Consider the following 12,932-nt stretch of genomic DNA (forward strand, 5'->3'; position numbering starts at 1 on the left):
GTTTGTTTTTTGTGTGCATTTGTGTGTCTGTGTGTGTATTTTATCATGCTATTTTATAAGAGAAATACTCAGGCCTGATTTTACATCTTTCTTCTGCAAAGAATGATTCCTTTGGTGTCTGGATTTATTCACTTACACATTTATTAATGCATTTTACAAATATTTATGGAAGTTTACTCCATGCCAGGCACTTCTGCTAGGTTTACAAAGCAAGATATTAACAAGACATGCTCTTTTTCTAAAATATATTTTTAATTGTTTATTTTTGAGAGAGAGAGATGGGAGAGAGAGTAAGCACGCTTTGGGGTGGGGCAGAGAGAGGGGGGGACTCTGTACTACTCTGTACAAAGTAGACTCTGTACTGACAGCAGAGAACCCAATGCAGGGCTCAAACTCATGAACTGTGAGATGAGGACCTGAGCTAAAGTCGGACACTTAACTGACTGAGCCACCCAGGCATCCCTAATAAGACACATTCTTAAAAGCAGTTTATAGCTCACTGAGAAAAAGACAACGACAATGTCATATGAAACTTACTTTAATAGAAGTAAGAATAGTATGGCTTTGGGGGCAAAATGCAGGAATTATTCTGTCTGGGGTAATTGGAAGACTTGACAAAAGAGCTTATACTTGAGTCTTGAATGACGTAGGAGTTTAACTGTTGGGCTTCGGGTGGATTCCAGTCAGAAAGACCAACATATTCATGGGTGTGGAAGGGAATGACATGGAAAAATTGAAAAATTCTTTGTGGCTGAAAGGGGGATTACATGGAGGGAAAGAGCAGGAAATTGTGCTGTAGAGATAGAATGAAGCTACATAATAAAAGCTTTTATATTTTTATAATGCAAGTCAACAAGTGTATATGTTTTATACTGTAACCCATTAGGAGGCATTTAAAGTTTTCTTCCTCTTGCTTTGCATCCTCTTCTTCTCCTTCTTCTTCTAAAATGAAAGAGTGACATTAAAATAATAGTATTCATGGGGCGCCTGGGTTGTTTGGATGGTTAAGCAACTGACTTTGGCTCAGGTCATGATCTCACGGCGTGTGGGTTCAAGCCTCACGTCTGTGCTGACAGCTCAGAGCCTACAGCCTGCTTTGCCTCCCTCTCTATCTGCCCCTCCACTGCTCTCTCTCTCTCTCTCTCTCTCTCTCAAAAATAAAATTTAAAAAATAAATAAAAATAAAATAATAGTATTCAGTAATTGGGACATTATGCCAGGGATCTTACTTGATCATTTTATTTAAGAAGGTTTTAGAACAATGCTATGAATTAGTATAGTTGCCATCCTGAATAATATGGAAGAGGCAAATAAGATTTAAAGAAGTTAAATAATTTGTCCAAAGTCACACAGCAAGTAAGTGGACAAACAGAGGTACAAACTTGAGTATTGCTGACTATAGAGCCCAGCCTCTTAAAATTTGGTCTATTGCCTTTTCAGTCTAATATTTTAGAAAGACACCTTTGGAGCCTGTTGGGAGGGGATTTATAGTTGAGAGAGACAGAGACAGAGACAGACAGAAATCAGAAAGCCCATTTGTGAAGCTATTGCAAAAATGCAGGACAGAGGTGATGAAGGCCAGAACTTGGAGGGAAAAATGGAGGCTGAGAGATGGGAAAAACAACAGCTATAGGTGTAACACTTGGATAAACAGAAAATCATAGCCATTCTGGAAAAAATAACTAAATTTCACTAAAAAGACTGAAAATTCCCCCAATTGTGGCACCTGCCATTTGGGGACTATCTATCACAATGTTCTAGGAAAAAGTTGTCCATCTCTGACTGATCTTAGATAAATGACATTTCTCCTCAACATCCAGAAAAATTTAATTTTTCATCATAGGGTTGCCTTTAATACACAGAAGAATTGTGCTCAGGGAAAATTCTTTCTTCAACCATCCATTCACTAAATTGCTAGATGCCGGGGTATGTAAAGATGAATAGACTCAACACACTCTCTTAAAAATCTCCCAGTCAAGAAGTGTCGGTAAGATCAGTACAAAATAATCACACTGCTGACAAAATGTACCTGATGTCCTGAAAAGTGTTGACAAGGCATCCTGAGAGCCCCCAGGGAAGGCGAGAACACTTCTGGTTGTGTGTATAGGCGAAGCCTACCAACAGTTGGTGGAGAGAGTTTGCATTGAAGTGGGACAAGAAGGATTTCAGGGGAGTGAGAGGTAATGAAGCCCAGGCAGAAAAAAAAGAGAATCATCACAGAAGGAGAAGAAGGCAAGTGTTGGGTATTGTTGGGGAGAACAGAGTAAGGTTCAATATGGTGGTTGCAGAAGGGATGTGTTGGTGAAGAGAGGGAGGTAGGGACAGAGAGGTATGAGGGCAGCAGAATGCCAAAGCAAGAAGACACGAACAGTAGAGCAGGACAATATGACTGGTGCTGTAATTTTTATACTATTAACTTAGAAGGTGTGTGCAAGTGAATTCTCTAGATGGTAGAGAAATCTTTTATTGAGAATTCACCAGGTTATAAATCCTTTGGAGTCCTCACACCTCAAATATCCACACAGTCTTTTTAAAAAAATGTTTAATGCTTATTTATTTATTTTCGAGAGGGAGAGAGAGAGCGAGCGAGCAGGGAAGGGGCAGAGAGAGAGAGAGGGAGACAGAGAATCCCAAGCAGGCTCTGAGCTGTCAGCACAGAACCCGATGCAGGGCTTGAACCCATGAGCTGTGAGATCATGACCTGAGCCGAAGTTGCATGCTAAACCAACTGAGCCACCCAGGTGCCCCTCAAATATCCAGAGTCTTGATGGCGCCTGGCACATTGCAGATGTGCAATAAATTTTGTTGAATAAATGGATGGCTTCCTTCCTCCTATATGTATGATAGGGAAGGAGATCTGTTTTTCAATAAGCATGCATCTTCTCAGGCCTTAAAGTGAACTCTGGAGTCAGGAATGGCTCTGTGACTCACTGAGGACAAGTGATCAAGCCTCTCTCTTCAAGTCCCATTTCTTCATTTTAAATTGGGAACAAAATTAGAACCTACCTCATCAGGTTGTGACATTTTAAAAGCCTGGCACCTGAAACACTACTGTTAGCTATTATTTGGGAGCTGTTAGAGTTCTAATTTAGCAACCGGAGTTCTTTTCTTTAGGTTTCTGGCACCAGTAGACCTATCAAGAGATTATTCTACCTTATCCTCACATCTGTCCTCCTGCCATTTTATTTCACTCTTAAAAAGACCTAAGGCACAGAATCGTAAACATAAAAATCATCACTTTTCCTTGCCCTGATTGAAACCCTTTTTGCATGACAGGCTTCCATGGGCACACTCACTAGCTGCCTGCTGGACCCTGTCAGCTCTTACAGCATGCTGCCCAGGCCATCTGTTACGCACCACAGCAAGCCATATGGAACCTGGCCCCCACTCCTTTGGAAATGCCTAGCTTTTTCCTTCTGTACGTTCTTTGCTTAGCTGTACTTCCCCGGTCTATGGAGGGCAATGGTGGTGATAACTGTCCCCTTATATTCCATCCTTGCGAGGAGAGTCTGTGACTAAAATTTTATTAGGAGAGCCTTTAGATCGTGCATCAACACTCATGTTACGTAATGACCAAATACTTCACTAAAAGCCCTGTGACATTTGTGACACAGGAGAAATAATTCAGAAATCACTTTCTATAATTCTTTCCCACCACTGTCCCTGTTCCCCACAAAGGGAATATTCCATTTTCTTTCCTACTTTCCGCTGATACTTTAAGCTACAATTATCTTCTACCAAGCTTAGAACAGCAGGTACAGCCGTGCTGAGATGATTAGTTCTTAACTGTTGCGGGTTATTAGCTGTGCAGAAAATTATATGCAAACCAAGATATGGTTTGGCTCCTACTGTGATAATCTCAATGAGATTTACCAATATCAAGGAGATTTCTAAGCTCTCCTTAAAATTCATAGCAAAAAATGCTTGTCTCTTCAAAGTAGGAGCTTAAATTAAACCTTGATCAGTCTTCAAAAATAACTTTTGAGGATTTTGTCTAAATAAATAAAAGTGGAGGGTTGCTTATTTAAAGATACTTTTTAACGAAACAGGAAAAAAATGTTTTAATGGAACAGAGGTAAGAGGATGCAATTTTTGCTGATTTTCAGCAAAATCATGAAGTGAGACAAGCAAGTTTTCAGCTGCCATACATCGTTTCCACGCTTCTCGGTTTTGGTTTCCACTATGGCCCTAAGCCACTTACAAATCATATTTTTTTTCTATCATAAGAAAAAATATATTAAAGCACTAAGATGTTAGTATGAATTAATTAAAAAAAATATCAGACCCCCGAAGAGAAAAGAAAGACATGCTTTACAAAATCATTTCAGAGGAGTTATAAGCAATTAACCTTCATTCTCAAGGAGGAATAATTTCCCTCCTCCATTCTTTTTCTCTTAGGCAGTGATTCTACCTCTATAAAAAACAAAAGCTCTTTCCCTTCGAATCCTTTCCAGAACGGAGTCAACATACTCAAATTCCTGTTAGCCTTGTTTTTCCCAAAGCACTTACCATGTATTGCCTCATAATATAATTATTTGGGTCCTGCTTAATGAGCTCCGACAAAAAGCTCAATTAACTGCGTCTTTTTTCTTTGCATGTCCTGTTGCAGACACAATGGCTGGACCTACTAGGTGTGTGATAAATGAATCTGTGTTGAATGATGTGTAAGTCCATCATTTACTACAGAACAGAGAACCTGGCATGGACTGAAGGCATCTCTGGAGTTAACTGTTTCAATTATATTTGAACCCAAAAGGGTTTCCTTATAGTTCTGTGGTTCTCAACCTTTTATGTTTATATGCACTTAAAAGTTTCTAAGTTTTTTTGGTGGCCCATTTTAAAGAATTAACAAAACAAATCGAGCTAAATAATTTAGCCACAAACCTTGTCTAATATTTTGCCGCAAGGCGTCAAGGGCTCAGGGCAAACTCCCTGGGAAGGTATGGCCAAGGAGCTGCTTTAGCCCACCCCTTTCCCCATACAATCTTCATCAGCGCCCCCCCCCACCCCCCACTGCAAGCCAACACACAGTTTAAATAAAAGTTTAAATAAATAACACACACCAAACAACACACAGTTTAAATAAAAGATGGATCTAGCTATGCAAACTCAGTTTACATGTCCACTGTCTTTTCCTTCCAAGCAGACAACCAATCTACACAGCAAGCTCAGTAGTCACCATTGGTTAATTTTTAGATCCACTGCCATCTATTTGATAATGCCTTATCTGCCTTGCCCAAGCTCTTTCATACATTAAGGAGGCAGTATACTCTTGAATCCCACTAAACATTTTTTCTTTGGCACTGATCATTATGCAGGCAACTGTTCCTATTCTACACGTATTACAAGCTCAATTCAGTGTTCTGGCAGACAGCCATGCTGTAACAGCATTAATAATTGTAGCAAATATGGAAGAAAAGTGGGGAATCTCTGAAAGGTCCACAGTACTCCACTGACCAAACAGGCCACAGAAGCGGGGCCAGCAACTGTGAAGAGGGGTCAGCTGGCCTCTGAGATTCCCCTGAGAATTGAATCCCTTCAATTTCCTTGTCTTGATTCTTTATAGCTCCCCTACCCAGGGGCAGATCCAGATTGTGTGGGCTTGAAACATACATTTTGGGAGTTCTTCTTTATGAAAAATAATACAAATTACAAGTACAGAATTAGCTACAAAAATAAATATGTATTTCAACTGAAAAAAAAACCACAACAAATGACACATCCTAAAAATCTAACATACCCCAAACATCACAAAACCTACAAAAATAATATAAGTTTTCAAACTCATAAAGGCTTGATGGAACTTTGCACTAATATTTTCCTACATTTTTGGGCTGCCTACTCTTTGGTTACTTCTTAATATGACAAATGGCAAGACTTCTGGGCATTTCCATTCCACTCAAGCACTGTGGTAAGTCAAATCATCTTGCATTGACAATACTCATTACTCATTCAGCTATTATTAACGGCTTTGTAGTAGCATGTTATGAATCTTATGCTATCTTTTTTTCTAATGTTTTTATTCATTTTTGAGAAAGAGAGAGAGACAGAGTGTGAGTGGGTGAGGGGCAGAGAGAGAGGGAGACACAGAATCCAAAGCAGGCTCCAGGCTCTGAGCTGTCAGTACAGAACCCAATGCAGGGCTCGAACCCACAAACTTTGAGACCATTACCTGAGCCGAAGTGGGACGCTTAGCCAACAGAGCCACCCAGGTGCCCTGCGAATCTTAAGTTATCTTAATCAATGGTGGTTATTTCCTGTCAAATCAACAAGAAATTTATCTTTTCTCAGTGTGCTGGTATAATTTACTATGTTACTAATTTGCCTATCAAATAATCCAAAAGCTTGCTCATTATTTCTTTTCAAAGTTTATCTTTTTATTTTAGTTAATTGTGGCTTTTGGTATGATCTGAAATTTTATCAACTTTTTAATAAATTTATTGTACTGAACTTCTTTTCTAAGTCTTCAAAAACATACTTTAGATTCTTAAAGTATTATTGCTCCCATGCCCTAAGTCTTGAATAGCTTTATAATAAGTGTTTTATCCCTCGTCCAGGGTTGTTAAAGAAAGTCAAATGCTGTTAAAGAAAAATCCAACTCACCTGCGTTTTTAAAATGCCTCATGTACAAAACAAAAATGTCTTGCAAAATTTGAAGTAGTCAACAACTCCAGGTAGAGCAGAGTTTTTCCCCTCTAACAATGAGATTAAGTGAATGAGCTGCATACTGCTCACATTCCGCAACTAATTAATATTTCAAAGAGTGCTTGCGGCCATTTGTCTTCACCAATGTCATATGCTAATGTCTATGTTAAGTATTTTACATACATTACTTCTTCTTATTTTCACTACTATCCTATTCATTGTGAATATAATAACTATTACTATCTCCATTTTACAGGTGAAACCATGAGGCTTGAAAGTGTATGTAGATGGCGAATGATTGAGCCAGACGTCAGGCTCAGAAACTCTGAATCTAGGGCTCAGGTTCTTACCTACTACCAGATACTGCTTTCTTCAATTGCTATATTGATATAAGTGAAAAGATTTGGAAGGAGGAAGTGTTTGCCCTGAAATACCTGAAATATTTGTACTGCCTTAGCTTAAGGCTATGTATGGCAAGAAAGACACATTTAGCAAAATTCAAAGGGTCCATATTGTTTCCCACTACTGTTCTAATGATTGATTGGATTGTGGCGGCCATTTTTAGCCTCTGAGACCTGCAGAGGGAGAATGTAGGCTTTAAGCTCTTATGCTATTTTGCTAGCTATACAAGACTAGCCAATTGGAATGACTGTGACATCTTAGATCCTGTCCCTGACTGACTGTGACCTCTGTTACACTATATTACCAGACTGAGCTACAGGTTCCTCCTCTATAAAATTGTAGAGAACTACGCTAAATGGTCTCTGAGGTCTTTTCCGGCTTTAAAATTCTGTAAAGTTGACTGCAGTGTCAGTTTAAGGAGGGACATGGGGTGTACGTAGAACCAAAGACGTTTACTTTTTCATGTTTAGTTGCTGAAGTCATATTGTTTAGATATGGAATCATAGTTCCAGGCAGAATATACAGTAAAAGACAAACCAAAGGTTCTCTCTTCTCAAATATTCTGATTTATTAATTATCCACAAAATTAAAATGAAGGGGCTTTGACATTAATAAGATTTGTTAAGTAAGGATATTATAGGAGATAATCCACTGATAAAATAATAATATGTTATTATTATATATTAATATTATATATTATAATAATATATTATATTATTATATAATATATATATTATTAATATATATGATTATAACATAATCATATATAATAATAACAAAGTTCTCACTTGTATTCATATTGGTTTCTGGCAATTTGTAAATCCAATTTAGAAAATCAGTCATACTGAGGCATGTTTACAAATAAATGTTCAAATACAAATAAATGTTCCTGACTAAAAATTATAAATGATCAATAAGCTCATGAAAAAGTATCAGTATCTTTGAGAATCAAAGAAGTGAAAATTAAAGGAAAGAAATACCATTTTCTATACTCTAAACTGATAAAGATTAATGGAAGCGTAATGTGGCGAACCTTCCTAAGGGAAAATTTGGTGCTATATTGAGATTTCTTTTTAATAAAAAAACAAAAAACAAAAAACAAAGAACTTTATGAAAGCAGCTAAACTTAGCACTAATAGCACTTTTTTTTCCAAAAGTACCACTGAAGCAAGAGTTCAGTATAAGCATAGTCTAACTTCATGCATTTCTGATTAATTATGACAATTCTACATTGCTCACTTCCTCCCCATTCATAATTCAAGGAGAAAAGTCCTTGTCACGCTTCGCTCACCTCCTTAACCTGGCATCAAGCTAACCCTCCTTCGGGCACCAGTTGGAGGACCCCAGTTGAAGGTGCCATCGGCTAAAGGTCCACAGGCCATCCTACTTAACCAGGGGTCTGATTGCAGTCCCAGCTCCTCTTGTGCCAGGTTGCATCTGGCTGCCAGCATCAACCACCCTTCCAGGTCTTCCTCCCACATGGGACAGGATGGGAAACCAGCGTGGGTCTGAACAGATTTAAGGAGGTTTTATCATGAGGACCTGAAAACTGCCAGAGCCTGTCCTTGTCCTGCGTGGCCCTGTTAGTTGAGCACCATGGTCACAGGGAAAAGGGCAGAGGCTGCCTTAGTCCTTTTTGCCTCCTGGAGCAAGGAGCATCCCTGAGCTGAAGCGGGTCAGTGTGGGCACCGTGGGGGGTTCCAGCTTCACTCAGTCCAGGGGCCATAGGGTGGAGGTGGGATGGAGTGTTTTGGAACTAGAGGTGGTGGTTGTACAACATTGTGAATATACTAAATGCCACTGAAATGGTCACTTTAAAATGGTTAATTTTATGTTACATAAATTTCATATCAAAAAAAAATATATATATATATATTTTTTTAAATTAGAGGGACACCTGGGTGGCTCAGTTGGTTAAGTATCTGACTCTTGATTCTGGCTCAGGTCATGAGCTCGCAGGTTCATGGGATCGAGCCCCACATCTGGCTCCACCCAGGGTGTGGAGACTGCTTGGGATTCTCTCTCTCCCTCTCTCTCTGGCCCTCCTCTGCTCACTCTCTTTTTTTCTCAGAATAAATAAATAAACTTTATTAAAAAAATAAAAACAGATGTTAGTAGAGACTTTCTTTGAGTAGTGGTGTTAAGCATGATTTCTTTTAAATGCATTCTTTTAAATGCATTTGCCTGCATTTAAAAATTGTTAATAATGAACCATATTGTTTTAATAATTAGGAAAGAATTGTAAAAAAAAAAATTAACTCCCAGGAAACGTACAATTTAAACTACACTTCAAGGCAGCTGGAAAAAAGTCTAAGGAAAATCTAGACATCTTTTCACATACTTTGAGAAAAATATATCTTTGAAAAAATATATTAAAAACATAACATTTATAATTTTCATCTCGTTTATTAACAATTCTCTTTCCATTTATTGCTTTGCAGAACTTAAAAAAAATTTTTTTTAATATTTATTTATTTTTGAGAGAGAGAGAGAGACAGAGTGCAAATGGGGGAGGGGTAGAGAGAGAGGGAGACACAGAATCAGAAGCAGGCTCCAGGCTCTGAGCTGTCCACATAGAGCCCGATGGTGGGGCTTGAACTCACAAACCACAAGATCATGACCTGAACCGAAGTCAGACTTTTAACCAACTGATCCACCCAGGCGCCCCCAGCAGAACTCTTTTAAGCCAAGATGAATGGCAGGAGAAAATTTCATAGACTTATTTTACAGCTAGTGCCTTTTGGGGAAAGGAGAGGTGGTGAGAAGGGACAGGATTCTTGGGATAAAAAGGTTAATTCAAATCCACTTTCATGAAAGAAACCACTAGCCATTTGGAGAACGAGAACAAAGTTCACTTCACAGCTGTCTTTGTTTTCCTCTCTGCTAGATACAGGATTGAGGGAAAGTAAATGCACAAATACCTTTTTTTGTTTGTTTGCTTGCTTTAATCATAAAACTATTCCCTGAAGAGTTTAGCTAGAGCAGTTGAGTTTTGGTTTGAAAAAATTAGAGAAGCGATAAAGGAGAAGGAATTGCACTTCTCACTGCCTCCAATTTTCTTCTGTAATGAGTTTCCTGCTTAAATGTGCGTGCGGCTCGCTCTCTTTTTTTATGGGAAAACATGTGCAGAGAGGCTCTTTCAGGAGCCAAGTGTCCTTACAGTGATCAGTTTGCTCTGTTGGGGGAAAATACATACAATTGGTGCCGGCCCAGCCCTAGTGTGGGAAACATTTGAAAGAACATAGAGGGTGTTGTTGAAAAGAATAATAGATTAAGGATTTTTATTTTTCTACAGGCTTTTTAAAAGAAAAACATAAATATCTAATAAAATAATCAGATATTGCAAAAGAAAAATGGTGGCTGAAAGTGTTTCTCAAAGTGCGGTTTGTGGACCATCTGAATCAAAACCTAATAAATAGTAGGTTTAATCGTGGAACTGCTGAAACAGAAACTGTGGGAGATGAAACTACATTAAAAAAAAATACGTGTGAACACATTCTAAGTCAGAGGTCAATGAACCATGAGCAGTGGATCATATCTGACCCACTGCCTGTTTTTATAAGTAAAGTTTTATTGGCACAAAGCCACACTCAGTCTATGGCTGCTTTTGTCCTAAGATGGCAGAGATAAGTGTAGTTGTGGCAAAGAACTCTATGGGCCTGTAAAACTTAACTGTTTACCGTCCAGCCCTTTACCGAAAAAGTTTGCCATCCCTGCTCCAAGCCAATGCCTCTCAAAATTTAATGTGCATATGAATCACTTGAGAAAGACTTTGATTCACTAGGTCTGTGCGGAGGGGGCGGGGGGGGGGGGCTGAGATTCCTTTTTGTCTCAAATCTCCTATGTGATGGCAATGTTGCCGTTTTGTAGATCACATTTAGTAGCATGGTCTAGAGCAGTTTTTCTTAGAATATGATAAATGCAAATTCCCAGCTCCAACACAAGCCCACCAGAGCAGAAATGGTGTGGGTTGGACCCAGCAATCCATGTTTTATCAAGCCCTCTAGGGGATTTCTGATGTATTCCGAAGCATGAGAACCATGTGTCCAGATTATCCTCGTATAAACTAAAACTATCTTCAAAGAGCCTGAAATTATATGTTTATGTCAGATTCCATTATCATTGATTTTCCTAAGCACAGTATATATTTGTTGATCATAATAACCGGCAGGGAAGGAGACACTGTATGAAATTGCCACTTAATAGTGTCTCATTTATTTCTTCCTGTAGTATTCATTACGGCAGCCTCAAATAACTAAAATTTTAAATATGTCTTCTTTGGTTTATTCCAGTTTAATTAATATTTGCTTTTGGAGGGGGGTCTTCTATTTTTGTGCTTGCTCAAAATAGTTTCAAATGCCATGTCATTTCTAAAATGAACAACAGAGGGAGCTGGTGTTATAATCCTAACCCTTGAGGATTAGGGGAATTTTTCCCCTTTATAGGTTGAATCAAAGAAAGAACAGCCTCTTGACTCATCCTTGAATGAAATGTTATTGTTTAGTCCCTGTTATATACAGCTTTCTAATGCCAAAACAGTTCGAAATGAGTTCGAAACCTTGTAAGCATTTCTATTCAATTACTTGCAACATTCACAGAACTTCTAATATGTGTGTGGATACTAAGATCAGAGATGAACCATGACCAACAGATAGATGCTTTGGTACATTTCCTAGAAGTGGTCTTTTGGGTACATGACATGAGTAGTCACAGGAGGGACTGAGCCATGTAGCACTGAGCTGGAGGATGTCTCTTAACAAAGCGCGAGAAGTACAGACTGTTAATTGTAACTGTCCAGTTTGTTGGGAGGAAAGACGATGTTTACAAAATTCAATGGAACATATTCCCAGGGGGGGAGAGACCAGCACACAGATGACAAACAGATGATATTATATCCTTGCTTTTAGCACCAGAAAGGTTTAAATGGGTTTTGACTGGCATGGATTCATCAGGACTTGGCTTTGCTTATGGAGTCAAACAAACTAATGTTACTAATATAGTTGAAGGATGGAAACAAAAGATATTGTGTCAGTTTGTCCTACCAAGTGACTTTTTTCCTGATCAAGGAAACCATTTTATGGCACATTCTGTATACTACTGAGAAGTACTTAAAGAAATAGGGACTAAATAAATATTTGCTTATATATGAAGAGGTAAATGGAGAACTGAATGGCTGATTGGATTGACAGAATAAAGAAATAGTCAAAGTCTGATGAGGGCATTATTAGTGAGAATGAAAGAGAAAGAAAAACTGGAGAAATATTGCCTGGGTGGACTCTCAGGGTTTGATGATTATTTGGATACAGAGATATAGAAGTCAGTGGGTATGTAAATGACTGGTAAGAAGGGATGATAAGGTCTTAAGCATTAATTAAAAAATTAGAGAGGTGCCTGGGTGGCTCAGTCAGTTAAGCGTCTGACTTCTGCTCAGGTCATGATCTCATGGTCCATGAGTTCAAGCCCCACATAGGGCTCTGTGCTGACAGCTCAGAGCCTGGAGCCTGCTTCGGATTCTGTGTCTCCCTCTCTCTCTCTGTCCCTCCCCCGCTCACGTTCTCTCTCTCTCTCTCTCTCTCTCTCTCTGTCTCTCTCTCAAAAATAATAAATAAACATCAAAAAAAAAAAAAGAAGTAAAATGTATACTGTTAGACAATGATGTGGAGAAAAGGAAGGCCTGAAAGCAAGATAGAGAATGTTAGAGTTAGGGGCTTTTACTTTTAAATAGGATGACCAGGGATGGCCTTGCTGAGAAAACCACGTTTGCACAAAGACTAAGTGTGGGTAAAGGAGCATGGGTGTACGAGAAGCAAATGTTCCAGGCAGATTATGAGTAGCAGCAAGAATAATGAGCACAAAGTCCCTGGGGTAGGAACATTCCTGGAACA

This window comes from Prionailurus viverrinus, chromosome F2 (genome assembly GCF_022837055.1).
Source record: "Prionailurus viverrinus isolate Anna chromosome F2, UM_Priviv_1.0, whole genome shotgun sequence".
NCBI lineage: Eukaryota > Metazoa > Chordata > Mammalia > Carnivora > Felidae > Prionailurus > Prionailurus viverrinus.